Source organism: Suncus etruscus, chromosome 16 (genome assembly GCF_024139225.1).
Source record: "Suncus etruscus isolate mSunEtr1 chromosome 16, mSunEtr1.pri.cur, whole genome shotgun sequence".
Taxonomy (NCBI): domain Eukaryota; kingdom Metazoa; phylum Chordata; class Mammalia; order Eulipotyphla; family Soricidae; genus Suncus; species Suncus etruscus.
In genome coordinates, this window is record NC_064863.1 from 1,214,406 (window position 1) to 1,240,708 (window position 26,303).

The following is a 26,303-nucleotide window of genomic DNA, read 5'->3' on the forward strand; positions in this document are numbered from 1 at the left end:
AGCTTTACTTCAAAGCGAATAGTTATCAAAAACAGCCTGGTATTGGAATAAAGACAGGCCCTCAGATCAGTGGAATGTTCCCCAAACATACAATCACCTAATTTTTGATAAAGGAGCAAGAAATTCTAAATGGAGCTAAGAAAGCCTCTTCAACAAGTGGTGTTGGCACAACTGGATACCCACTTGCAAAAAGTTGAACTTAGACCCCCCAGTTAACATCATGTATGATGGTAAAATTCAAATGGATTAAAGACCTCAATATCAGACTCGAAACCATAAGATATATAGAACAACACGTAGGAAAAAGACTCCAGGACATTGAGACTACAGGCATATTCAAGGAGGAAACTACACTCTCCAAGGAAGTGAAAGCAGAGATTAACAGATGGGAATGTATTAAGCTGAAAAGCTTCTGCATCTCAAAGGAAAATAGTGCCCAGGATACAAGAGCCACCCACTGAATTCGAGAAACTATTCACCCAATATCCATCTGACAAGGGGCTAATCTCCAAAATATACAAGGCACTGAGAGGACTTTACAAGAAAAAAAATCTATTCCCATCAAAAAAATTGGGAGAAGAAATTGACATACACTTGGACAATAAAGAAATACAAATGGCCTAAAGGCACATGAAAAAATGCTCCACATCACTTAATCATCAGGGAGATGCAAATAAAAACAAATATGAGGTACCACCACACAACAGAGATTGGCACACATCACAAAAAATGAGAACAAACAGTTTTGGCATGGATGTGGAGAGAAATGAACTCTTATCCACTGCTGTTGGGAATGCTGTCTAGTTCAATCTTTATGGAAAGCGATATGGAGATTCCTCCAAAAACTGGAAATTGAGCTCCCATACGATCCAATTATACCACTCCTAGGAATATATCCTAGGAACACAAAAATACTATACAAAAATCCCTTCCTTACACCTATATTCATTGCAGCACTATTTACCATAGCAAGACTCTGGAAACAACCAAGATGCCCTTCAACAGACGAATGGCTAAAGAAACTGTGGTACATATATACAATGGAATACTATGCAGCTGTCAGGAGAGATAAAGTCATTAAATTTTCCTATACATGGATGTACATGGAATCTATTATGCTGAGTGAAATAAGTCAGTGAGAAAGAGAGAGAAACACAGAATGGTCTCACTTACCTGTGGATTTTAGAGAAAAATGAAAGACATTCTTGCAATAATAATTTTCAGACACAAAAGAGAAAAGAGCTGGAAGTTACAGCTCACCTCATGAAGCTCACCACAAAGAGTGATGAGTTTAGTTAGATAAATAACTGCATTTTGAACTATCCTAATAATGAGGATGTATGAGGGAAAAAGAAAGCCTGTCTAGAGTACAGGCTTTGGTTGGTTGAGCAGGAGGGATATTTGGAACATTGGTAATGGGAATGTTGCTCTGGTGATGGGTGGTGTTCTTTACATGACTGAAACCCAAACACAATCATGTTTTTAAATTTAAATTTAGGTGTTTAAATAAAATATAAAAAAAGAAAGAAGAAAACCCCTAATACTGCTCTGGCACCAACTTGCACCAGGCTAGGAGCATAAGAAATCCTGACTATGTGGAAACAGCAACAACTTGATCTAAGGACAGGTTATCCTACATCATCAACTAATGGTGAGATGAAATCAAAAGACACTCTGACCTTTGATTTGTGCAAAAATCAACATCACTAATTACAAGAAGACTGACTATAACACCTGTGACTGAGCAGAACTTCTGGAACCATAAAGAAAGTCTCTGTCCTAGACTTTGTCCTAGGACCTGTGCAAAAACCAAGATCTCTAATTAGAGTAGACTGACCTTGACAATCAAACTGAGCAGAACATTTTTTGGCACCATATAAAGACCTTGAGGTTCAAGATTGACCATGACCGGAGCCTGTAGTTGATCCCATGACAGTATGTTTCAAGGATGGAGAAACTTTGTATCTCTTAGGCCAAAAGAATTTCCTTTCTAATTTCCCCAATACTAATTCTGCCTATGGAAAAAAAAGTCTTGCCATACCAACCCTTCTTCCTTTTTTAGTTTTTTTGTTCTGTTTTGGTTTTGTTTTTCTTTCTTTCATTCTTCTTTTAAATATATATTTATAGCTTCTAGATAAAACCTCCTCCCAGCTTTCTTTATTATTCTTTTATTCAACAGAATCATAAAACATGGGTCATCTTGTTCTCCCTCAAAAATTGAAAAGAGAAAACAATGAATAATACTAGAGGAAAGCAGTCTCATGAACAATGAGTGGGAAAAAAAGGATAGCCTTAAATACCCAACCCAAAGTCAATGACAATAGAATCAAGAGACTCAAACTACAAGCTATACAAAAAGGGACCTGTTACACTAGCATCCCAGGGGGCTAAGGTTGGAGGTATAGGATGCATGCTGGGAACAGGGGCAGACGTAGGTCAACACAAGTGGTGGGCATGGCCCTAATGCTCTGTCTTAAATATAACTATGAAAGATTTGTAATTCACATTGGACTCAATATAAATAAAATAAAATAAAGAAAGAAAAAAACCAAATTAAAAACCTAAACACATATATCTCAGAAATCTAGATAAGAAACAGCAAACAAACCCAAAAGGTAGTAGAAGGAGAAAAATAGTAATAAGGGAAGCAGAAATCAACAGTATTAAATTCAAGAAAGCAATTCAAAGAGTCAGCAAAACTAGTAGTTCATTCTTTGAAAGAATAAACAAAATAGATAAACTTTAGTTAGACTCATGGGGGGGGATGAGTAAATGTTCAAATAAACCTGTGCAGAGATTAAAGGGGACAAATTACAATTGACACTTCCATAATTCACAATATAATGAGAGAATACTATGAACAAATTTATTATTTTAAGCTTGAGAATTTAAAAGAAATGGATAAATCTTAGTGTTATCTCTCAAACATGTACCAGAAAAAAAGTAGAAAGACTAAGTAGGCCAATAACAAGAAATTGAAATAGCAAGAATCTTCCTAAGAACAAAAGTCCTGATCCAAATGGGTTCACTGGTGAATTCTATCAAAACTTCACAGATTTAGTACATTTACTCACTAAATTCTTTCCAAATTTTGAAGACACAGAAATCTTTTCTAACATCTTGTGTGAAGCTAACATTAAACTAATATCAAAGCGGAGACATTTCCAGAAAAGAAAATTTTAGAACAATCTTCCTGATGAACATCGATGCCAAATTCCCTAACAAAATCTTGCCAATTGAATCTAGCAACATATCAAAAAAAATCATATACTCTGATCAAGTGGGATTTATACCAGGGAATCAAGGATGGTTCAACATACACAAAACAATGAATATAATGCACCATGTTAATAAAAAATGAAATATAATGTTTCATTTTATATTAAAAAATCTGAATCAAAAGAGATTGAGATCAAGGAGTCTACTTCATTTAAAACAGTATTCAAGAACATGAAGTATCTAGGAAACAACTTAACAAAAGACATGAAGGATAAATATAATAATAACTTCAAATCATTAAGAAAGAAATATAATGCCTTAGGAAATGGAAAAGTATTCCATGCTCATGGATTGGAAGAATCAATATTGTTAAGAATGACTATTCTACCAAAGTTATTATATGGATTCAAAGCAATCCTCTTCCAAATTCAGGCAACATTCTTCTAAGACCCAGAAAACTCAATAGTAAAGGCTGTATGGAATCAGAAAAGACCACAAATATCCAAAGCCATATTGAAAAAAAAGAAATGTGGAGGTGTCTCATTACCTAATTTGGAATTGTTTGATAATGCTATATTATTAAAAACTGCCTGCTACTTTAATAAAGCCTCTAATATCAGTGAGTCAGAAAACCATTGAAAAAACTCTCTATATATGGACAAGTAATTTGTGATAAAGGAGCTCAGAACATGGAATGGAGTAAAGACAGCCTCTTCAACAAATGGTGTTAGGAATATTGATTGGATAGTTACATGTAAATAATTAAAATGTGATCCATATCTCACACTTTACACAAAGGTGGATTTAATTCAAAATGGATCACAGACCTAAAAATTCAACCAGAAACTATAAAGTACACTGAGGAAAACATAGACAGAAGGCTCCGAAATTTAAACCTCAAAGGCATCTTTTTTTTTTTTTTTTGGTTTTTCGGGCCACACCCGTTTGATACTCAGGGGTTATTCCTGGCTAAGCGCTCAGAAATTGCCACTGGCTTGGGGGGACCATATGGGACGCCGGGGGATGGAACCGTGATTCTTTCCTTGGCTAGTGCTTGCAAGGCAGACACCTTGCCTCTAGCGCCACCTCGCCGGCCCCATAAGGAAAGTTGCATGGGCCGGGAATTGAACCCGGGACTCCCGTGTGGCAGGCAAGAATTCTACCACTGAACCACCCATGCACACAAAGGCATCTTTAATGATTTGAAACCACAAAGGCAACAAAGTAAAAAATAAGCAAATAAACAACCTCAAAGAGTTTCTACAATATGAAAATCATGGGCTAAAATAAAATACTGATAACTAAATGGGTAGCAATATTTCCATTCATACATCAGATAAGGCATTTATAATCAGGATATATAAAGTATCAACTAAACCAACAAATACAATTTTTAAATTCTGTCAGATAATGAGGTGAGGAAATGAACAGACACTTCACAGACGAAGACAAGTAGATTGCAAATAGGCACATGAAAAAGTGCTGAGAGTCACTTATCATTAGGGAAATCCTAATCAAAACAACAATGAGATATTAGCTCACACCAATGAGAAAGGTGTAGATAAAAAAAAGTAGTAGGAACTATCTGTGCTGACAGGGTTGTGGTGAAGAACTCTCCTCACTATTGATGGGAATGTTGTCTGGTTCAACCCCATGGAAAACAGTATGAACAGGCCTCTGTAAACTTAGAATTCGAGCTGCCATATAACCCAGCAACTCCACTTCGGGGTATCTATCCCCAGGACTTAAAAACATTTATTCAGAAGGAAAAATACACAAAATTATTCATTGCTGCAATGAGTATAATTGCTGTGAAATGGAATCAATGTAGGTGTCCAATTATGGATGAATGTATTATGAAGATGTGGTACATGAACACAATGGAATACTATGTAGTTGCTAGGGATGATGAAATCATGCAGTTTGCTGCAATTTGGTTGGAACTGAAAGATATGTTGAGTGAAGTAAACCAGAAGAAGAAAGAGAAACATAGAATGATCTTACTTTATTTATATAAAATTATTGCATCGGAAAGTATGATGTTGTAATTGGGGTGTCTAAATCAACCTTGACCCCAGAAACTAAAGAGTAAAAAGAGAAGAAAAGTAATCAAGAAGGGAAAGAAGAATATGAGAAAGAAACTTAATGGGGGAAGAGGAGTCTGGGATTCAGTTATGTTGGGGAATGGGAAAGTGGTATAAAAAAGCACAGACTCAACAACAGTGTAAACACGAGTTTTAAGCTGAATTCATCACACTTTATTGTACCTGTCAAGGTGGAAGGCAGGGGATGGTGAAGGTGGTTGTGGGGTGAATAGTGATGGAATATGGGAGCACAAGTGATAGGAATTGACACTGGTAGTTGGATTGATGTAGAAATATTAAATTGCCTAAAACTTAACTGCCAACAACTATAAACTATGGTTCTTTTATTTAATTAAAAGATGTAAGTAATTTGAGGCAGATAACAAGGAAAGATATGGTAAGTACATCAAATAAGTCATACTTATAACTGGCACAGTGACTTGTTTCAAATTTCTGTCATTTATAAAGAATAATAGGTAATCTGTCTAATTCTTCACTTAAGAATTAAGACCTACTCTGAATAAATCACTAACATAATTAAACTTATATTCACAAGATAACCAGCAGTCAATGAGATGAAATACAGGCACAAAAATTTCAAAACTTAATTTTAAGTTTATTTATTTATTTATTTATTGAAAGTAAATTTCAATTTTATTTCCAGCTATATTATTCAAAAATAAAAACGTAGTCAAACTTTATTTGAAGTTAAGAGACATAATTCTCTTGAAATGTTGAGAGTGGAATCTTGCCTGACTACCACATACACTGAGGGACAATTTTTTAAAACACTTCTTGCACAAGAATTGCACAATGTCTTTTCATATTTATTCTCCCAGACTCCTGGGGATATTTCCCACATGAATTGAGTTTAAAATGCTCAGTTTTTTCTCAGTACATGATTATGTGGAAATGAAAATTATTAGCAGAAAATAACATGAGGAAGTATCCTAGCAACAAATATATGTATTTATATATATTAAATGGAACATTCCAACTTTGGCAAAAGCCCAATTAATTTTCTACATGTCCATCATTTCATATAAGGAACCTAAAATTGATCAGAATATTTTGTTCTAGGTCTTAGAGTTCCCTCCTGCTCTGTCAGACTTCCCAAGGTTTTCCAAACATTTTCCTTAGATAGTTCTGTCTCTGACTTATTTCTAATTTTATATTCTAGGTCATTTGCTATAAGAAGTAAGGTTAGGCCCTCTCTATGCTTTTGAACAACACTTTTTCAAATAGATTTCTTGCTCATTCTTCTTTCCAACTTACTTTTCTCTTTGAAATTCCCCTGAAGTGCCATTTCTTCACTTGTCTGCTACAAACTAATTTAAATAGTACTGGCCAGTGCTATGAAAATAAATAATTGTATAATATCTAATGCAAAATGAAATTCGGAGGCTCTTTAATTCAAATACAAGAAAAAGGAAAAGAGTTTCATTTCTAATAAGGTAGTTCTGCATCAGTCACAATTTTTGTTGTATTTTATGATTTTTTTTTTCCTATCATCTCATATCTCAGACAAAGGTGCACTTGAGGCAAGTGAAGATTCTGTCATGAGATTCTGGGCATATTGAGTTTGAACAGCCAAGAACTTTCCCCAAATTTGCACCTAATTTTGTATTAGGGTACAAGGAAAAAGGTAGTTGCTAGATGAAGTGTAGAGTGTGTAGTGTGTGCTGGGAGAGTAAGGGTGGTTAGGGACTAGTAAGGAAATGGCAGTAGAAAGAAGTTAGTGTGAGCAGTCTCCAAGCTTTCTGAGTGCATCCTCCATTAGCCCTTCTGACTTGCCATTCAACATAAAAAAGTGATAGTTAATAATTTGGCAACATTGACATAAAAACGTCAAACCTCAGGAGGGAGAAGTCTTTTGGAGTGGAGATGTGGCACTGGTTTGCAGCCCACGAAATGAAAACTGATGACCCATCCCTGTTAGTGTTGTCCCATCGTTAAACAAATTTTAAGTTTATTTGACAGTTTCTGGGCACCCAAGTATGTGAAATAGCAAGAAGAGAATCCTATGCACTCTGATAGGGGTGGGATAGCTGGTAGGGCATGAAATACAGAGGAATGATGACTATTCCTCTAAGAAAGAGTAGACAAGTGAATGTTGCTTTAAAAATTAAGACAATCCCTTGAGCTTTGCTTTTAACATATTGAATTATTCAAATGAAATTTTATCTGACTGCACACAATTCTACCTGTACTAGCCTCCAAAACATCATTGGACAATTTTTATGTGGCTCTTTTCCTAAGAGAGGCATGCAACCGAAACTTACTATAAATTTTCTTCTTATTCAGATTGGGCCATATGAACTTGATGATATTTCTGACCTACAAAAATCATATTTGTGTAGTTTCTGGTCAGTAATCCTTTCACCTTTAATAATACAGTTGCTCTCCTCTCATTTTCCGCAATCCAATTTTAGTTGCTTGAAAGTTTTGCAAGTTGCATTTGCTTTTCCCTGATATAAAAAAGTTTTTATGGCAGACAGGATTAAGATGCTTGATGTTCACATGACTGATCCTGACTTGATGCTTGGCGCTACAGATTGGCTCTTGATCAACAGCAGAAGGGATACCTGAGCACAGATTTATTTGCAAGGTGAGAGGACAGTTGTCTATAACTTCCTTTACCCCTTGCCCCCCAAAGTACCTCAACTGAATGAATAAAGACACCTTTTATTAATTCCAGAAAATTTATGTGAAATGCTGATTACAGAGTACATAAAGGTAGAAAAAAATGTGTCTGCCTTGATAATAAGAAGTTGGAAACCAGAAGCGAAAATACTGCCATAGTTGTTAGGAGTTGTGTTTCACTAGGATATCTTTGCTTTTATATGCTCATTCAGTTTTTCAAGAAACAAGGAAGTTTATGAGAAATTTTATTTTTGTGGTATTTAGTATTTCTCCCCCAATTAGTTTTTTTAACATTGCTTCTGGTTATATATTTAAGAATCACTACTGGTGGTGCTCACGGGTCCATTTGTGGTCACAGATATCAACTCCAGGTCAAGAATGTGCAAAGTGAGGGTTTAACCCACTGTACTATCTCCTAAGCACCTATTTTACTTTTACTTTTTAGCTTTGTTTGCTATCCTTGGAAATAAATTGGAATATGTTTTATTTAGCCAACCTTTTTTTCTCTCTCTCTCTTGGCCTAACAATATGGAGAATTAGAAAGAAATATAAGATGATTATTTAACATTTTAATTAAAATTAAAATTTTTTTGCCTTTTTGCCTGGTACTTACTGGGTGCAGAGATAAACAAGAAGAGTACTAAAAGGAAATTAAGTAATGTGGAAGGGGAAATAATACACAGACCCACATATTTCTTTTTTCTTTGTAGAACTGAACTTTTTCACTTAATTTCAAATTCTATGTATTTGTGTTATACAATTTTTTATTGTTCAGAGATATAATGAAAAGGCCATTAGTTATAAAATGCTTTCTCTTTGGAAAAGTAATATTGTATTTTAAATCAGCATAGCAACAAAATTATATTGACATTATATATTCTATTGTTGTAATCTTGACAACTAACAAAAATTCAGAAAAATATTGGGCTGGAAAGATAGCACGGTGGCAAGGCATTTGCCTTGCATGCAGCCAACCAGGGACAGACCCAGGTCAATTCCTAGCATCCCATATGGTTCCCCAAGCTTGCCAGGGGTGATTTCTGAGCACAAGGCCAGAAGTAAATCCTGAGCACTGCCGGATGTGTCCCAAAAACCAACCAATCAATAAATAATATATAGATAATAAATAAACTTACAAAATCAAAAAGATAAAAAAAAATTGCAGCACCAAATGCTGAAAACAAGCTTAATGCTCTCTTTCTTGAAGAAAAATATAAAATCTATGAAAATTAATTATTTTGATTTTATTTTTCCCAAAGCTCTTATATTTTACATCCTACATTCTTATATTTTAAGAAATTATTATTACCTATACTTCTAAATCTTAATAAATTAAGTCAAAATATAATTATTATTGCATGAGCTTGGGATATCATTGATGAAATTTGACCTGGAGTGCTCTGGTCTGTATTATGGCATCAATTGTCAAACTTTCCTTTTATTCCTCTTAACCACAGAATTGTTATTCTTGTATGTTGACGGCAGACTCTGCCTTAGTTTGGGAGCTATTAACATCTATCAGGATCAATTGTACATACTTGAACTAAGAAAAATTTACTTGACATCTCTAATGGCTATGAAAAAGCCATTACAGAGTCGGAGAGAAAAGGGAGAAAAAAATGCCAAGTCTTGCCAAAGAACCAGAGGAGGAATTTTCCTTCTTCTCCTACTCACTCTTATCATTCTCCCTATTTTTAGTCCCAATTCTAAAATTTTCCCCTGTCCTTTGTTTAATGTTAAACACATGTTTCTCGGTGCCTGTGCCTTTGTGTTTTGCTGGGAACATGCTTACATGTGACAAAGAGTATGGCCTTGGAGCTGTGGACCCCTGAGAACACACAGCAATCAATGCAGTCTGACACAGCTGGAAGAGCAAGCAAACACCAGGGACAAGACCTTTCAAACAGAGCAGCAGAGAGCATGAAGGAAATAACCTCATAGGTGATATCTGTCAGGCCACCAAAATAGCACGACCATGTGGTCAGTTCTGCCCAGCAGGCTTTCAAGCAGCAAAGAAAGGAAGGATGGCAGTGGCAAGCAGACTCATTTGTCAGCGTCTTCCTCATTATATTTCAGACTAGATCTACCCCACAAATTCCTTTACAAACTTCAGCATTAACATCGAAAGTAAATTCATCTTGAAAAAGTCACCAGAAAGCTTTACAAATCCAGCCTTGTAAATCGGTGCTCTTTCAGCATTTTGGTAGACAATTTTTCTTTAAGACTATGCAAATTATCCTTAGTACCATTTGATGAGCGTGTACTATTTTCCCCAAATATTCTGTTTACTTGTTATCTTTCCTTCTGAGCCTTCCTCCTGTTGTATTTACACATTTTTATAAAATTCAACAAAATGGGTGAAAATGTTTTTTTTTTCTTTTCTGCAGGTGAAAGATGATGGAGAAAGGGGCTGTGGCAGAGCATGCAATTGGTTCCTAAATCAAATGACCTGTTTATGAAAATAATCCTATGCCCTCAACATCTATCTATTTAGAATGCAGCTGAGATCTTTCCAGGGCGAAGAGTGCATCAAGAGAGGGGGAATAAAAGAGTAGAGAAAGGGGAAAAAAAGAAACAGATTTTACTTTTAGCTCATCTTCAGATTTGCAAGGGACAATAAGCGAGATTCATTAGGCCATTTGTTTCTGTCATCTGCCATGACTCAAAATGAAATACTAAATGTTTCATGGACTCAGAAAAAGAGTAGAATTTGTCTTTGTGTTAGCTGTGCAAAGACGGTGTGGTGTACAGCCCCATACAAGAGGCCTGACGGATGAAAGGGGGCAGGGTGGTGCCATCTGAATGATGATGGGCTAATATCATCACCCTCTTGTCAGCTGTAATAGGCTTTTCCTCACAGAAATAATTCATAAAACCGCTACATTATATTCTATCCCTGACAGGCCCTATCTATCCTCCAACCCAGCAGACTCACAACTAATAAGAAAATGTGTGGTTCAGGAACCCTGAAAAATTAAACAGGTAGTTTATGAACAATTTGTTTCATGGGGATGTTTATTATGTTTATTAAATATTGAGCCTTTAATGTTTTCCCAGTGCAGATGATATCATAAAAATGCTGACTTAAGCCTCGGATGTATTCTTGGAAAATGACATTTTACACCACAAGTAGTACATAGTAAATAACTAAATTATAGCGGCTTATGTATGTGTTCAGAGACAGGATGTGGAAAATGTAATTTATAATGTATCTTTATGTACATGTGCACGTGAGAGGCGTCCTTGTGTATCCTTGTGCATCAGGTTCAAGCATTCCTTATAGGCGCAGGCTTAAAAGTAAGTTGGGGAATCCCATCATTTTAGCGCTTGTCTCCGGGAAGGTCAGCCCGAGATTTGTTTTATTGCTTGTACTAAAGGAGAAACCTTGAGCTTAGTGGTTGAGGCATCAAGACTACATGTACTCGGGGCACTAATAATAAACTTAATCAGGACTCTTACTTCTCTAAGTACCGTTTTTATATAAATCCTTTATCTGGGTTTTCTCTGGAGACCAATGCATGGGAGCCTATGAGGTAAAATAGCTCTCCGTAATGTGATATTCCTTATTTGAAAAGTACCAAATTAGATACAGGACCTGTTCTGCAGAGAGCGGGCAGAGGAAGTGCATGAAGCATGTTCTTCCCGGGCCCATACCTTGCACGTTACTGGCTTTTCTGTCATAATATATTTAATCAGTGTGACAGTAAATGATCTTCTGCTGTAGACAAGCAAGTGGAAGATTATCTGCATTACAGGGTTAATGGCCCTTCCATAATAAACAAAACCCACAGTATGAAAATAAGGCAATAATTCACATACATATTTCAGAAAGCACATGCCCAACGTGATTTACAAAGGAAGTTGGGTCAAACCTGTGGTTAAATGGTAGCACATCCCAGGCCATAGCTTCACTGATCTCAGAAGGACATCTTAATTTGCTGCATATCCCCACAGATAAATCTGAACACAGGTGTCTTATAATGAATGCCTCCTCATAGGGTCTCGCCGAAGGTATTGGTACATGTAATGTAAAAACTCAGATGAAATAGGAAATATCAGCATGAGGAGACTAAATGCAGAGTCTGTTTGAAGAGTGGCTACCAGTGAGTCAGCTTCAATTCAGAGCAATTCTTTCGGGCTTAAAAAGGAACTTCGCTGCATTTTCATTCTTTGTTTCTTTTTTATAATTATCTGAAATGCTGAACTGGAAAAGAAAAAAGAAAACTGACCAGTCTTTGAGGATGACCCTGCAATCAGTATCCGTCTTAAGGGTGACTTTTTAAATTGTTGTGTAAACAGAAGGGGATTTTGAAAGAGAAGTTTCCCTTGGATCAGAAAGCTGAACTTGCACTCTTGAGATAGAATATGCATGTCTAAAACCCTGCAAGTATGGCAAGAATCTTCAATTATTATTTTTAAAATATTTTATTAGCGGCCGCATTGTGATTCACAGTACTACTGTTCATGGTACGGTTTCAGGTACACAATATCCAGCCCCATACCTTCCACCAACATGCCATGCCTGCTTCTTTCCGCCAGCCATAGCCCTGTCCCCTTGCCATGGTAAATTCAGTTTAATTCTGTAGTCTATTTCCCCTCTTCTGTTACATTTGAACATTTGTTCTTCCCTTACTCTATTTCTTTTGCTCCCACATGTAAAAAATCATTCTGAAACTGTTATTTCTCTCCTCTTGACCACACTCATGTGGTATTCTCCAGATTTCTCTGAGTAGCAGTAAACCATATGGTTTAATCTTATAGCTGAGTAGTATTCAGTTGTGTGTATGTCCCCTAGTTTGTTTATCAAGACATCTTTTCTTGGACAATTGGGTTGTTTCCATATTTTTGCTATTGTGGTATGTGCTGCAGTGAACAGAGGAACTCAAATATCTTAACTGAATTGAGTTTTTGAACTCTTGGGATAGATGCCAGGATGTGGTAGCTCAAGTACAAGCTTAATTCTTAGATTTTTATGAGGAGTTTTAGAATGTTTCCAAAGAGCCTGAGCCAGTTGACATTCCTATTAGCAGTGGATAAGGTCCCTTTTTCCTTACATCCATGATTGTTTTCATTCTTTTTCATGTCTCGGTATAAGGCATTCTCTTTGTTTTGATTTGCAGATAAGAGATAAGAGATGTAGAACAGTTTTCATATACCTATTGTCCAACTGTATGTATTGTTTATGAAATAACTATTCATATCTCTCTCCTATTTTTGATGTGTTATTGATACTGTTCTTAAGTTTATAAGTACTTTATGTACCTTATAATTTCTCCCAGTCTGCGAGATGTATTTTTACCCTTGGTAAAAGTTTATCTGTAACACAAAAGATTCTTAATTTGATGCAAACCATTTGCTTAACTTTAAAGCTTATGTTTGTAATGTTAAACCAGGTGATATTGAAACAGAGATTGTATCTAAAATCCAGCCATGATTTTTGCTAGCTTTTGTACAACTTTGTCTTCTCTCTTGAACACTTGTCTCTCACTCTTTCTCTATTTATCTATCATGTATCTATCTATCTTTCATACTCACACTTTCTCTCTTGCTTTTCTGACCCTCCCCTTACATATCTCTAAAGTTCTTTCTACAAAAACTTTTCACTTAAATAAATAAATTAATTAAAAGCATGTCTAAATATTGAAACTATTAAAAAGCTCCCATTTGGGGGAAAGCAAGGTTTTGTGTCATCATCTTTCAATTTATGAAGCTTGTTTTTACCCTAATTTGGGCAAGTAAAGATAATTTGAATGAAAGAGGTTCAATGATTGCGATCTATAGTTACAGAGTGAATGGCAAGGGCCTATAACTATGTTGAACTACAAAGGGGTTATTATCTAGAGATTGGGAACACACTGTTTTCCTTCTTCCTCAATAAATTGGTCCAACAGGATGAAGAGAGATTAAATGCATAATTTTGTAAGTAATAGGATCATCGAATGTTAGATTAAGTAGAGAAACAAGTTTGCATTGTTGCTGGATTTTAAAAATAATTTGTTCTCCATTTGTTAGTAATAGACTAGATGCAGACAACAAAGAGAAGGTTTTGGGGGTTAATCTAAGGCTGTTCCTTCCAGTTGAATCTCTGCATGACCAAATCTCTCTCTACATATTTCCTTTGAGAGTGCTTTTACCAGTCCAATCTAAGACTTCTTTTAAATTCTAGATAAGAAGAAAAGTATTCTCTTCTTTTGCAATATCTTATGCAAGCAGTACAATATTTTCTAATGGAATTCAATTTTTTTAATTAACCTCTACAACCCACTTGAAATTGTAGGTTTTGTCTTAGACTTTCTAAGGGGAGAGTGGCACTCTCTGAGGTGATGTGAACTGGAAAACCACATCTAATTCTGGAATAAAGGAGAAACACTTCTGCATTGCCAATGATTCCTATGCTTTCTGAACTTGCTGATGGAACCTAGAACCTGAAGTGTCCTCTTCACAAAAGACAGGCAAAATGAAGAGTGGTTGGTAATAAGAAAAGATTTACTTAAGTCATTACACAACCATGAACACCCTAAACAACATTAGCCTATGTTTGGCTTCAGGGAACATGTTGTGCCACCTATTTTAGACATTTACCTTTTAGAGGAAGGCAATTGGTGGCAATTAATTACCCCTGGATAGCACATACAGCTGCAACCTATGTATGGAAACAGAAGAGAAATTAGATTTAATTGGCCTTAGCACAATCAGGAATGTGACATTTATTTAATTATGACTTGTTGGGAATAAAAACTCGAGAAGTTGTTTTTTGCTTTTTTAATATTAAAATATAATCAAAATACAGCATATAGAAATGAAATCTACTTCTTGAATGTTACATTAAGGTATGATTTGCATTTTTAGAAACCTGTGTCATGTTTTTTGACAATTAAAAATGTTCAATAATATCACAAATGAAGGGTTTCTTCCCCTTGACTGTCAGTCATATTGATCACTTCAAAGTTTTTCTGTAAAAAGTCAGGGTCTGACGCATCCACAGCAGAGCTTGTATTAGTGGGTGAGATGATTCATTAAAACCCAATTTATTTTCTATTTTGGTCTACTTCGAGCCTTTGAAGTAAAAATGTTTGTCATTAAATGCCCTTGTATCTTTTACTTGGCAATAACTGGGATTTCTTAAAGGAAAAATCATTTTCAAAATATCCTAACTATATCGAGCTTTTAACTTATTTTAACTTAATATTAGGCTTTACTTTTGATGGAAAAATGGCCTAGAAACAAACAAAATGCTATATTAATTTTAGAAATAGCCATTGTATTCTAATCCTTTTCAGGGTATGTATTATTTAAAGACCTTTAAATTAAGAATCCAATGTTCTTTACTGTCTGGTTTTATAGGATAAACTTTGCTCTCAATGCATAGGAAACAATAACCGTCTTCATTTAAACGCGGTCTCTCTCGTGAATATGTTCCCCAAATGCCACACAAAGTAAACAAAACAAGAGCTTCTGACTGCTGTGTGGTAATTAAAAAAAATCTGTCTTTTATACCTCATATATCAGGCAGTCTTTCTGCAGTTTCACAGCAGCAGTCAAGATGCTTTGCTGTCGTAGCAAGCATTCATAAATGTGTGGCATTTGGGGGACATATGTTTATAAACTGTGGATGTTTATAAACTGGAATGGGTATGTGTTTTAGAGAGTGAGAGGCATTATCCTAACATGTAATGGCCGCTGTGACTTGCTTCGCTGTCTGGAGAGCATTGTTTATTCTTAATTCCTCCACCTCTGCAAGAAACATGTTAAGCTTTCACACCTCAGAGTTCAGTGCAGAGCAGAGTTGAGCAGCCAAGTGGGGTAAGCAGCAGCCAGAATGGCCAACCAGCAACTGTGTTCAGGCTTACAGAGTCACTTGACCAAAAACAGTGTTTCTACTTTTTTTTCTATGAATTATATTTGTATTGTCTTCATCATATGCAAGTACTTAAAATTCTCACAAAAGTCATTATACCACATTAGCGATCACTTCTGAAATACCTAGTGTGTGTACCCTCTTTAAGATATGTGCGATATAAAAATGAAACTAGGTTATTCCATAAAATTCAGGACAGTAGCAGAGAACTAAAGTTTTGACACTCTTGGATGTAGATTCAGTAAAAACTTGCAGAATCTTGAGTCGGGAGCCTTTTTATTCTGCCAGGTATTAAATTCACTGTGTGACTTTTGTCTTCTTACTTCCATCTCTCAGATTCTTATTTCCCTCTTTGCAGCAGGAAGCATTGAAACTTGTTTTATGATCTCTGCTACCTTTGTATATCTCATATTGTTTTTATTTGCGGACTAAGAGATAGTGATGAAGCATTAACATAGAAAATGAAAAAAATGTCATAATACTCATGTTACACTTCATAAGGATTTACCCAACATCTATTTACGGCTATTTAGAACAGTTACTTGGCCGCCTCCCTGTCCCCACCAAATTAGCTCAGAGATCTAGTAGAACAGGAAGGAAGGGGCAAGCAATTGTTTACATTTTGTTTTTTCAGAGCATAAAGCCATTTCATAAATATGAGGTAAATCCAAAGGTGTTAGGTTAGCATGCTGTGGTTCCAAAAAAATGACCTCAGCCTTGCACTGGGATTTCTACATCCTGCTTCATGGCATTAGTCTTTCACACCAGACTCAAATAATGCCAAGGAAGCCCTTGAGCTAACCAGCATGAATCAACCCTTAGAAGTTAAACAGGAGAAAGAGATAGATGCAAAATGAGTAAAACTATAGTTCAGATTATAGCAGCATTGTCACATAATGCCATATTTAAGTCAAATATTGTTTATGTACATGAATATGTGTCTTTAGACATAATCTGCTAACTTCCCTGCTAAGCTCGATGTTTTGGTTTGATTAGCTGGAGGACTACTTGCAAAAACTGCCAGTTGGATGTTGCTCTATTTTATTAAATTGAATGAACTTGGAAAAAGAAACAACACAATATATAAGAAATTTTATATTAACGTATGAAAACGAAATTACTGTTACTTTAAGTTGATGACAAGTATTTTCCCAAGTACAGTAGCTATGTGTGTTCCTACATTTACGCAGGAAAACCCTTCAGATACAGTTCTCTAGTAGAAGTGTGCACCTGTATGTCAATAAGGTAGTACATGATATAAAATCACCATGATAGCACTGGTAAATACAGGCAACAAACTACCCAGGCTAGACAGAATACCAAAATCTCCAGTGCTTTGTATAACCAGTTTATGAAGCAACAATTTAGGACTAGGACTTTAGTTTCTATTACTCCGGCTCTCACTTCCCATCTCTCTTGTAAAGAATATGTATCCACAATAAAGATCTACAATGAGAACAAAAACATCAAGGATTCTTGTAGCAATTATATAGTTTAATAATAAAAATATTAAAACAGATACACACTAAATCAAGAAAATAAAGCCAGGTGAACATGAGTACATATCCTCTGGGTATAAGTACAAAATCAGTGAGTCCAAAATTTAATTATCGCTGTATGATTTGACATGTCCTTTATAATGTAACTCATTTACAAATTTGCATTTACAAATAAGTCTTCAGAGGTTATTGTGATAGTAAGGCTTGCTGGAGCTGGTACATATATCCTTTCTGTACACATAACTACCTAAATAAGGCTTTCTACATGAAAATATTTTCTTTTGTTCTGTAAAAACAGCAATATATTTTCAGGTTAAGGATTTTATAGAATAGAGAGACTTAGTGCTTTGATAACATGATGCTTTTTGTTGGAGTTTGTAACAAGTGTTTTGGAGAAAAATCTGTTTTCTTTTTAGCAACATGTTAAGCAACTGAAAAATAGAAAATGTATGGGGGTAAAGAACAGTAACAAATCCATATTTTTTATTCAGGAGAAACGTATGTTCATTAAAGGTAGTTTCTTAATATAATTTCAGGCTATAATCTGACTTTGCAGATTTAGATTTGTTGGAAAGATAGAAAGAAGAATGCATGGCTTCTATACAGAGGACAATGTGCACAAATGTAACATCTATATTTCTGCCTGTAACCTCTTCTCTATAAATCAAGAACTGATTTCCAATATCCTATAGCAGGACTCAATACGGAGCATTTCTTATTATTCATCTGGCTTGTTTATTGGTTAATAATTTTGATTTAAAATTTGAAATCTAAAAGTAAAGCAGGTTCCACTGATTTTGAGGGAGCAGAAAGAGAGACTGCTTGTGTAATGAAAAGGAAGGTGTGTTGCAACTGACACAACTACTACTGATCAGCTTCCCTTCCCTTCTGGTCCCAGATGTTCATCTTATTGCTTGCCTGCAAATTCTCTCCTATCCTATTATTTACTTTCCCTTTGGCAAGCTATTCTAGTTTGTCTCCAGCTGCCAGACAAAACAACCTCACATTACTGATACCAGAGGGGGAAATGAAAGCAACTTTTAAAAAGAGTGTTTTCAAGTCAGTGTTTTGTAATTTTGAAAGACAGGAAAAAGTAGCCTGCACATCATATATTACAAATACCTTGTAAACAATGGGGCACACAACTCTGAGAAATGAAAAAGCAAATCAAACTTTTGCCTCAGGGAGGACTGAGCAAGAGAGGATTTTTATCATTTCCATGTGTTATTTTGAATATATTATTCTGATCAGCACTTAGCACCTTCATGGTGCTAAATTAATTTAAAATGATAATATTTTCCTTTTTAAATGATTTTTTTCTCTGAGTGTTTCAGGATACAGGTGGTAGCTATGAAACCTGAAGTTTTTTTATGTAGACGTTGCTTGTTGCATATGAAATATTTCAAGTGGTTCAGTTTCTCCATACCAATTTGTTACTGGGTAACAAACTATGGCCTTAATATATGTTGTTTTTTCCAGGGTGATTATGTTCACAGATTGTGTATTTTTTAATAAAGCTTTAACTTTTTCATAGAATTTCACATGTATGTCTCAAATCTCTAAATTCTCCCAGGTGCTAGTCAAATAAAATAGGGCTTAAAAGAGAAAGGAGGTAGTTAGAAGAGGAAGAAAGTTAAATAACATGATCTGGGTTACAGAAAATGTTATCCCCTGAATTGAATGCTTCTCTTCTTCTACATCACAGTAGAACAAAAATAGAAATAGATTTTACTTGAAATAAAACTTGTAGTCTTGGTAGATATGTTTTATCTTTAAGTTCTAGGAAACCTCTAAGACTGGCTTAAAGATGGACTAGAAATCTTCTCTGGAGAAACTCAACAAAGAGAAGTAGCTTTTATGAAGATATTTTGTAATAATATCTGACTGAAAAAATTTAACTTGTAATTGCATCTCTGTCCTTTGCTCTTTGTCTTTATTGTGCTTCATTACAGATGCCGTACTACATAAAATTATATGTCTCATATAATTTGTATATAATCACACACATACACATATGATACATATATATATATATATATATATATATATATATATATATATATATATATATATATATATATATATATATATATATATGTCAGTACCGATAGGACCAAATGAAATTGTATCCCTACTTCCCATTTATTTGGCATAAGGGCCCTGTGTGGTTTCTTTTAACTGTTGACCTGTTCTGACTTGTCTTTCTACTTTAAGCTTTTATTATGATAAACATCCTATGACATTCAAAAATTCCAGTTCTGTACGTGCCCTCCTCCACAAATTGTGGCTGAATTTTAAGGTTCCTCACCTCACAAATGTATATAAGAAAATAATTTCTCATTCAGTAGAATGATAATTTAAATGGAAAGAAATAATGAAGAGATAAACAAATGTTTAAATTAGAATGAAGCTTTTAGGAGTAACATATTGAAAGAAAAATGCTGGATTATATTGTAGTTAAGAAGGACACAGGGACAGAGGAGAAGAAGGGAAGAGGAAATGAGTGGCAGATTAGAATGCTAAAGGCAAAAACAAAGAGCTTCAAAATTTTCTTCTAAGTAAGCTTTGAAGAAAGGGGGTGGTGAATAAAGAAAGAATGGAGAGAAATGGAGGGGACATGAAGTAAGAGAAAACAACATAAAATAGGAAGAAATTACATGTACATTTTAAGACAGTAAAAAATCAAGGAGGTTCCAGTTCAGAGTTTGAACTTAAGTTGAAAAGAGAAATAAGGGGGGCTGGAGAGATAGCATGGAGGTAAGGTGTTTGCCTTTCATGCAAGAGGTCATCGGTTCGAATCCCAGCGTCCCATATGGTCCCCTGTGCCTGCCAGGAGCAATTTCTGAGCATGGAGCCAGGAGTAACCCCTGAGCACTGCCGGGTGTGACCCAAAAACCACAAAAAAAAAAAAAAAAAAAAAAAGAAAAGAGAAATAAGGTAATATTTAATTTAGCAAAGACTGGAGATTTTCCATTTAAGTCAGGTAAAGATATGAATGTAAAGTGGGTGATCACAGAGATTGTATAAAAAACATGAATAATGTGAAGTTATCCATATCCTAAGCATTGAATTCATATCTTCATTATTCAAATGTGAAATGGTGATCAAGAGCAGTTTGAAAACTTAACCCCAAGTGCTTTTTGTTTGTTTTGGTTTCGAGCCAAACTCGATGTGCTCCCGGTTCCTGACTCAGGGACCACTCCTGATGGGCTTGGGCCACCCTGCGTGGTGCTGGCAATCAAACCTAGATTGGCTTCATTGCAAGCAAGCCCCTCCTATTTATTGTGTTATCCTTTGGCCCAACTCCCAAATGCTTTTATAGTTATCCTCATAATCACTTTTAATGATAGGTTTCCTGTGAATTATTAATTTATACATTTAAAAATCTATTCTTTTCCTTCTATTTTTTTTTAAATTTCAGTGGCAACCCAGTAATGAATCATGATATCAAATGTTGTCGTGGCAACACCTCTGTTTTTAAAAGAAAAAATAAGAAAGCAATTAAAATAAAATAAGAAAGTGGGGAAATGGCACAAAAGAACTGAAGTACATGCCTAGCATGCATGAGGTTCAGGGTTTGATATCTAACCATCATGGCCTCTAGCACCAGGTGACCCCCAGCAATGAGTGATCTCCATCATTGAATAACCCCTGGCACTATTGAGTATAGCTGGTTGTGGCCCTTATCATCTCTGGCACTACTAATCTGTTTAGAACTACCAGCTCCTAGATCCATAAGGCCTGTAGACTTAGAGAGAGCTCTGGGAACTTCTGGGACCAATTCCAATAAAAATAGGACATTAAGTTGTCTAAGAACTGAAATGTGAAACTGAGTCCAGTTATGTAGGAATCACATATATCATGAAATACGACTATATATACATGTAGAAGTCATATATATTATATATATAAATGAAGCTTTGTCTCGGTTGTATTTGTTTATGTGTATATATTGAATGAGAAAATGTAGAGCTCTGTTCTCTGAGATGTTTTTATGGTGTCTTTAGTTCTGATTTCTTGATGGGAAGATAGCTTGTATTAAAATGTGTTCATTTTGGTTTTCAAATCAGATTTCCAGTTTGTTTTTTTTTGTTTTTCATTTTATAGTATCACTTGACTAATAGGAGCATTTGAAGGTAATTTGGCTCCACATCAGATATCACTAGGGAAGAACAAACTTAAACAACAAGTTATCGCTGCACACCTATCAGAATGGTCAAAATCCCAAACACTGACAACTCGGAATGTTGGTGAGGATGTGGAGCAGCAGGAACTCTCACTCATAGCTGGTGGAAATGCAAAATGGTACAACCACTTTGGAAAGACGATTTGACAGTTTCTTACAAAACTCAACATATTTTACTACACAATCTATCAATCACACTCTTGATATTTACTCAAATGAGTTGCAAACATGTCCACACAAAAGTCTGCACCTGGTGTTAAATTAGCTTTATCATTCATCATCGCTAAGACCTGAAAGCACTAAGATGGCCTTTAGCTGGAGACTGGTAAATAAACTGTGGTACATCCAGCCCATGAAGTATTAAGAGCACAAATGATATTTTAACTTTTGTTTAAAGTACAACAGTTTAAGACACCAAAGAAACATAAGTCATGTGACTGAAAGAATACGGAAATGAAAGTAATAACACATTAGGTAATGTTGAGTATATGACACTAAAAAGCAAAAGCATAGAAGCCTAAAATATCACTGACTGACATAATTTAGTGGAGAAAGAGAGAGGATATTTTAACGTGGTAAAAATTCTGTACAAAACTACGAAGGTGGATTACATGTCTTTATATATTTCTTAAAACCCATAGAAAATGCAGCTTCCAAAAGGAATCTAATGTAAACTAAGGACTTCGGGTGATGATATATCCAGGGAGGCTCACCGGCTTTAACAAACCTACAGAATCTAGTTAATGAAGTGATCTGTGTGGTAGGAAACAGAAAGTAGATGGAGACTCATCTCAATTTTTAATCAAAACAGCCTAAAATAAAGTTTATTACTTAAAGAAAGGAATATGCACTAAAATATCGGTCTGTATGCCAAATGGACCTCTAATAAATTATACCAGTTTATTCTTTCACTGACATATGGGAATGTCAGTTTTCCCATATTCACACCAACTCTGTGTACTATTAATTTATACACATATACATACAAGCATACATATAAAATCCCTTTCTCCATATATTTGGACCATTCCAAGATGTGAAAAATAGTATCTCATTACCACTTTAATTTGCATATTTTAATTTATGAGGAAAGCTAAAGCATCTTATGTTTAGATATAATTTGTAGCTCTTTACAGCCATCTATTCATGTTCCTTGACAATCGCGCTTTTTTTTAAGTTAATGACCATTTTTTAAACTAAAATAAAATTGTAGAAGAAACTCTGAATTCATTAGAAAAAAAATGTTACTGCAAATCTGAAACAGAAGAAGCGATTAGCACTATAGGGTGAATAATAACCAAGAAAATACTAGAACAATTATCATTCAAACTTGACATATTCTTCTGGGAAAGCTGGAGACCACCAGTTCTAGGTTATATGGTTGCAGAGGACAGCGCACCCTTATTGTCAGGGAAAATCTCTTTTTAAGTCAAAGAATCTGAACATATCTTTTGCTTCTCGTCTTCTAGGCAATTAGAATAGACTAGAATGATTGGGAGGAGGTGTGGAAGAAATGGCCACTAAATATACCGTTTAGCAAAAGAATCAGAAGTTGGAGATGACTCATTAAAGAAGTAAACACAGAAAATAGGATCAATTGCCAGCCTGCAGGAGAGTTGGCTGGGACTCTGGTGGAAAGCACCATCTCGGATGCCAACACCCCTGTGGGATCTATAGAGTCTTCTCCGGATAATTATAACAGATTCAGTCAAACCTATTTGTAGGCCCTATAATTGAGAGTGAGTGGCAGGAGCTCTTGCCTCGGTTGTTGCTGGCGCAGCTTCATTTGCCAATCTCCCACTAACACTCATGTGATGCATCTCCTGAGCTGGTGAGAGAGAGACAGAATTGCCTCCTGGCCACAACTGCATTCCCTTCCCCTAGATGCTGGCCTCACACCCTCAAACCTCTGGCTAATATACATTTAGTATAGGTGTGAGGTGTGAGGTGTGATGGTAAGGCAGAGAAAACTCTTTAGATTTCATCCGATTTAACAAGAAAGAAGTGGAGGAGAATCAGTTCTGGAAAAAAGAGAGAGAGGAAAAAAAATTCTGTGTGATCCATTCTCACCTAATTATGTCTGTTTACCTTGATTGAGCGTCACTGGAATGTTTGGGCTTAGATACAGGATTCAGCAGAGATGCACAAAGAATCCTTTGTGTCCCTCCCTGTTTTGAAGAATTCAGGCTGTCTTGTGAGGGCTTTGAACTCTGACTGCTTTAGGACTGGCAATCACAGAAAATCTCTGGCTCTCTTATAACGGTTTAGTTACGTTGCAATAATTTTTTCTGTCTTCGGAGAAAAAGTCCTCGGTAGTCAATCTCCTGTGAATCTTTTTCACATAAGCATCTTATATAAACAGACAATCCCAAACGTAGGTGAACCCTAAATTATGTTTTCATTCTTAGCCTTTTACAGTAATTTCTAAATGTGTTTGGACTCCCTGGCGGTAGTTCCTGCTTCTGTAATCTCTCCATCATTCTATTTGCGTGCCTTTATTATGTAGTCTTCCTTTCTGAGGGCAATGTGTCAGGAAGCATCCCATCTAGAAGTGACTAGAGTTAAAAATCATCCTCAACAAGTCGACAGTGGGCTTGTCTCAGAGCCATGCTAATAATGCCATCCTGTCAGCTTCCATGCTTTGATAAACACTCCTTCCCAGCGAAAGACATAGAAAGTTGTGTAATCATTTGGAATTATGTCAACAAAGCCACAGGTTTGGGAAAATTAAGCTAGCTCTTCTTCTTTACATAGATGCAGAAGGGGATAAAAATGTATGTACTTCTATCCAATTTACTGATGGTGTCTGGGGCCAATTAATTTGTTAATATCTATTAATGTGTGTGTGCAGTTGGAATTTCTCCAAGTAAGAGTGGCAGAAGGTGAGAATGGAAAAAGGGGAATGTGGACAACAACAACTAAACAGGAAAAAAAATTAAAAAGCGCATAGAAATTGTGTGTGTGTGTGTGTGTGTGTGTGTGTGTGTGTGCGCGCGTGCTTGCGTGCATGCTGGGGCAAGGCTGGTGTAATTTCCTTTCTACTAACAGTCTTCCAATTTCATAATATTCTTTCTGTGCCATCTTGCAGAGCAAGTATCCTGCTGAATTAATGGGGTTTCTCTGCAAACAGTGAAATCTTGCAGTAGAGGGTGAAATCCTAATATTTGCCACAATCCATAGGTGTGTTGTTTGGCTGGATTGGTGACATATGTGATGAGTAGTGATATATCTGTCCTTTTCGATACCAAACTGTGTAGTGATAAAACTCATTGTGCCTTTAGATTCTGGTTATTTTCTCTGAGTAAATCCCAACTTCCTAATCCGCCAATGTGCATATGTTGAGTTGTATTTATTTTGGTTGAAGTTTTAAAGAATATCACTTCTCTAGTTATTTTTTACACATACATATTGGGTACATAATTTCTCTCAAAGCAAAAATAAAGTTGAATTTAAAATTTTCAGTTCTTAGTAGGTCAATGACTCGGTCAGATAAATGTGGGTGAGTTGGAAGCTAATTTAAAATGGCCCTATAATTGGTTGAGTCATCTTGCCAAAGACCTCAAAGACACTGGAAACCAACATTATCAGACTGATTGCTGTGATGCTTTCATGTGTTGCAAATATATCCTGGTATTTGTGATGTTCAGAGGTTTGTGATATTTGTGTTGTGTTATTTTAGCATCTGGTAGTAGTTTCTTGGCTTGAGACCTGTACCTGGCTGTGCAGTTCCAGTTTCTCTATCCAGTGCACCTGCTTCTGTGGTGAATAATTGGAGGGGTGGTAGGTTTTCAGGAATGCATGTAGTGATTAGTCCTGCATCCTAACGTTCATGATCACTATCATCTCTAATAAGAAATGCTGGCCTAAAAGCAATCTTGTCAGAAATGTTGGCTAAGGAGACCAATATTCTGTGTCTTCTTTGCAGCCCAGTTAGATGATGGAGTGTGGTGAAATAAGGAAGTAGATGGGATGAAAAGTGCAGCAAAAACCAAATGGGGGGCTTGACAGGGAAGGGTAAAAAACTCTAACTGTTCAGATGTTTCCTTTCCTTCCTTCCATCTTTTCTTTGGTCCTCTGCATGATCCTTTGTTTCCCCAAATTCTTTTTCTGATCTCATCACAAATAGGTTCTTGACCTGTCTCTCTATTGTTATAACCATGCTAATGTCTGCCAGGTGTTTCCCATTCTAAGTCTGATAATAATGTGATGTTTTGAGGAAATAGTGAGGGAGTCAAATATCTAAGCCTTCAAGTTAAAAGCAAAATTTGATGAAACAACAGTATTTTAACTGAGATTAGAAAAATGGCAAGAGACCTTTATATCAGTGTTTATAGTCCCCCAGACTGTAGGTACAGAAATGGCAGTGAACAGTAATTCAATGTTAGCTAGATGGTAGAACATTCCATTGCCTCTAGATATATCTTTCTAAGGTCTGAGCAAACTATATTCAAAGAGCCAGCTTCTATCGACAAATCACTTTCTGCCACTGTTCCCTACAGAAAATACAGGAGTAACTGGACGTTTTATTCTTTGCAAGCTCTATAAATGTAATTGTAGAGTTATATCTGTTAATGAGATGCTCTTCCTGAGGAGGACAGTAATCTTCATCAAAGAGTGAGAAAGGTAAAAGAAATATCTGAAGAAATTTGTTTCAAAAAACAGTGAGTCTCTATTCAGTAATTGTGAATCTGGATAAAAAAAACAGGCATTAAGCCTTGGGTGAAAATTTTCAAAGCAGAAAGTAACGAGATATAGAATAGATTGATGGCATTTATTGTTTCAGAACTTCAGCTAATATGGATATGTTGATGACA

At 35.7% G+C, this 26,303-nt stretch overlaps 1 non-coding gene across 1 annotated transcript; it reads right to left on the bottom strand.

Annotated features, from left to right (window-relative positions):
* Positions 1 to 4,328: 4,328 nt before the first annotated feature.
* Positions 4,329 to 4,399, bottom strand: TRNAG-GCC (transfer RNA glycine (anticodon GCC)). The gene has a single exon. It is a non-coding gene; the product is annotated as a tRNA-Gly (tRNA).
* Positions 4,400 to 26,303: the final 21,904 nt, after the last annotated feature.